We start from the raw sequence: 4,124 nt of genomic DNA, 5'->3' as shown, positions 1-4,124 counted from the left end.
AATATCTCCTTTCCTACCAACTTTCCAATCCAAATAATGTGCGCTCCACTTTTATATTTTTATTTTTCATAAATATTTTTGCAATTTCTATGTCAGTATTTAAAAATCAAAGTTTAGCAAGAATATATATTTATATAAGGAGACATTTTTCACTGATTTTTGTCCATTTATATAAAAGAAGTGCTTAAACTTTTTTTATTTTATTTTTATTATAAAATAAACTTTTATTTACTTACATTTTTAGAAAATATTCAACTGCAAGAGAAAAACAACTATGAATAAAAAGATGATAAAAAAATTTTAAGGACTACCTTTATATAAATGAACCGAAAAATAGAAGGCAATTTTTCCTTTAATACAGACATAGTCTTGCTGAATTTTGACTAAAAAACTTTAACAATAGCTCTTGTTAGAGAATTTTGTGATTTAAAACTATAAGGTGGAGCGCAATCTTTCAATTTAAGGCAAATCATGTACTTGGGATTAATTAATTGATTATTTAAAATTTAAACACGCGCTCTACCTTTATAATTTTAAATCCCAAAATTCTTTTACAAGAGCTATTGTTAAAGTTTTTTAGTCTAAATTCAACAAGTTATGTCTGTATTAAAGGAAAAATTGCCTTCTATTTTTTGGTCCATTTATATAAAGGTAGTCCTTAAAATTGTTTATCATCTTTTTATTTTCAATTTTTTAGTACTGCCTACAAAAGGCAATTGCAACTTTGATTAGTAATTTAAGTAATTCCTAAGTGAAAATTTTTATCTTTATTTATTTGTTCAAAATAGCAAGATTTAATAGAATTAGTGGAATTTTCGCTAACAACACTGGCGAAAACAACAGAATTCCACCTCGCATCATAACAAGAGAATTCCACCTCGTTTGGTAGCTAATTAATTTGCACAGCTGAAAATCGTGGTGAAATTCGCATACGCCTGAAAGTCTAAAAGAATCGTGGTGAAGGTCGCGTTCGCCTAAAAGTATGCAAGGACGTGCATTGAGTTGGGCAGGCATGGTTAACGAACGAAACGATATCATTTCGTTACGATAATCAACGCTAATAAACGAAACGAAGTCACTTCGTTTCGTTTATTAACGTTAAGAACGTCAAATTAACGTTAATTTTACGATCTTAACGTTAATAAACGAAACGAAGTGACTTCGTTCCGTTTATTAGCGTTGATTATCGTAACGAAATGATATCGTTTCGTTCGTTAAGCATGCCTGGAGTTGGGCCTTCAACGAGGTGGAATTATACAACGCCTGCAACACTCAGGAGGCCAGCCATGAAGGTATGGCCTAATCTTCTAAACAGTTCGACTTGTGCGTTACGTAACTCAAATTTTTTAATCAAACTTTGCACTGTCACCGAGTTTTAAACTATATTTCAGGTTTCAAGTCTCTAGATATCCAGTAAGTTAGTTAAAAATGGATTGCAAGATTCCCTATTTAAAACTAGTTTTCTCAATATCTCGATCCATGTGCTACCTAGCGGATTTTTTTTGATAAAATATTGCATTGTCACCGGGTTCTGACTTACGGCCCAAGTTTCGTGTCTCTACCTCATCGGGAAGTTACTCGAAAATCGATCGCAAGATTCCCCCCATTTTTACAGGATTTGCAGTTATCTTGACTAGCGCTCCTCCTAGCGGAACATTGTTTTCTATAAGTTGTATTGTCACCAGGCCTCTAACTAAGTGCCAAGTTTCAAGTGTCTAGGTAACCGGGAAGTTAGTTAAAAATGGATTGAAAGATTCCAAAATTAAAATTTGTTTTCTTACTATCTCGATCCATGCGCCACCTAGCGGAATTTTTTTGATAAAATATTGCATTGCCACCGGGTTCTGACTTACGGCTCAAGCTTCATATCTCCAGCTCACCGGGAAGTTACTCAAAAATGGATTGCAAGATTCCCTGCGTTTTTTCAGGGATTTTCAGGGATTTTCGTTTATCTCGATTCGTCTGCCACCTGGCGGCATTTTGTTTTCCACGAATTGTAGTGCCATCGACTCGCAAACTATGCGCTAAATTTCAAGTCTCTGGATAACCGAAAAGATAGTTAAAAGTCGATGGCAAAAATTACATTTTAAAATTAATTTTCTGTATATCTCGATCCGTGCGCCACCTAGCGGATTTTTTTCACTTGCATTTTAATGTCTCTCAGATATGAACTATGTTCTAAGTATCAACCCAGCAAAAAATCGGTAATCGCTACTAAGGGTAATCGCTTCTAAGGTAATATCTTCTAAAGGTAATTTCACTTCACCAACCCATTGCTGGTAATGCTGCAAAGAATCGCTATTCAGCTCGAAGTATAATGTATTCTAGAAGGCATTGATTAAAATGCCTTCAAATGATTTCGCTTCTCCTACTCATTTCTGGTAATACATAAAAGAAGCAGAGACGTTGCACGCGCATATTTACACTACCTTAATTTGTATTCGCTTCTGTGATCAATTACGGGTAATGCAAAAAAGCGCAATAGGTAGATAAGTAGAAAAAAATCCTAACTGCCGTTACCTTCTGTGGAAATTTCCATTCGACAACAATCATGTTGGGAATTGTTTAATTCAGTCTGCAATTGTTATCCATGTGTGACGCGTCTTTTATAAGCGATCAAATAAAAAAGTGAGTTATTAAAACAAAATAAAAAGTTAATCAAAACACAATTAAAACGTTTAATAAAAATAGAAAAGAGCGAAATAGACCTAAAATTTAGTGAAAGTGTTGAACAAAATGAAATTAATATAGACAATACTTCGTCAGTGACCGTGAAAGTGTTAAACAAAATGAAATTAATACAGAAAATATTGCGTTAGGAGTGGGACAACATAGTGACAGTGATGAATCAGTGATATTCAGTGTCTGCTTAATACTATGATGAGCTTTAATTAAAATCATTAAAAACACATAAGTAAATATGCGTTACGAATAAAATTAGTTTCAGTTGTGTACCTATTAATATGAGCAGGAGTGTATATATATATACATATACATATGTATATTAATTTATAAATATATTAATTTAAAAATTGCAGACACATTATCGGAGCTGAATGATCAAATAAAAGAGTTAAAAAATACTGCGGTAGAAAAAATTATGAAATAGAGAGTCTTAAATCTGAAATTAATACAAACAAAGGTAATTTTATGACAATTGATGTTAAAACCTCACTTTTCTATTATATTCTATATTTATTATTTTCTATAACAACAATATGTTTTTTTCGCAGATACTTACAACTTAAATTTGGAAAGTATCAAAAGCATATTAACAGAACAAACCATCTTAAAACAAACTATGAGCGACAACATGTACCTGGTACCGAAATTTGCCTCAATGTTTCCCATAAAAACACAACCAGAACTGGACGTCTTTGAGTCATTCATTTGTGCAGAAAATCAAAATCAGATGGTAAGACTTATTATCTTTGCTGCTTATTTTTTGTGCCCATATATGCACATAAAAAGTCTAATAAAAATATATTTAAATACTAGTTTATATATATTTTATATTTTTTGCAGGTTGGGACGGTGTCTCAATTTATAAAATCTGGCGGTTTCAAACAAAATTTGCGGTCGATTTTGGGTGAAGATATAATATTACAACATAATATGGATGGGAAACAAGGGAAAACGCCAATACTTCGATACGCGAACCTAATGAAATTACTTTTTGGTAAGTATGTTTAAACAATGTAAATATATCAGTAAATTAACACCCTTTAGGCTCATTTACATGAGTCGATTTTCTATTTAATTTTTGTCGTTCGACTGCGTTCAACCATCAAATACATGCTTTTTATCAGTCGAATTGCTATTTACACAAAGGAAAGACAAAAATCTACCAGAAAAATCGACTCGTGTAAATTAGCATTTAGGCACAGTTTTTTTTTTTTTTTTTTATATATTATATTCTAAGAAATATTTTTTAAATTCCATGAACACCGGTTTTTGTAGAGGTTTTCATGAAATTTTTGGTTCAGTGTAGTTTCACTCTATTTCTCTGCAAGGTATTCTTGCTTCGCTTCTATAGATTTAATATAGGAAGACATTCTAAACCTTCTTCTTCGTAAGGGGTTGTTGCTTCAATTCTATAGATTTAAAATAGGAAGGCATTCTAA

General features: G+C 32.0%; 1 long non-coding RNA gene across 2 annotated transcripts; it reads left to right on the top strand.

Moving 5' to 3' along the window:
* The first annotated feature begins 2,581 nt into the window (after positions 1 to 2,581).
* LOC137236550 (uncharacterized) lies at positions 2,582 to 3,658 on the top strand. Of its 2 annotated transcripts, none has more exons than XR_010948484.1 (4): positions 2,582 to 2,628; positions 3,039 to 3,142; positions 3,234 to 3,415; positions 3,526 to 3,658. It is a non-coding gene; the product is annotated as an uncharacterized lncRNA (long non-coding RNA). The 2 variants fall into 2 exon arrangements; XR_010948483.1 differs by lacking the exon at positions 2,582 to 2,628 and adding an exon at positions 2,798 to 2,914.
* Positions 3,659 to 4,124: the final 466 nt, after the last annotated feature.

Source organism: Eurosta solidaginis, chromosome 1 (genome assembly GCF_040869045.1).
Source record: "Eurosta solidaginis isolate ZX-2024a chromosome 1, ASM4086904v1, whole genome shotgun sequence".
NCBI lineage: Eukaryota > Metazoa > Arthropoda > Insecta > Diptera > Tephritidae > Eurosta > Eurosta solidaginis.
Note: the sequence above shows the minus strand (reverse complement) of the source record. Positions and strands in the feature narration are given on the sequence as shown.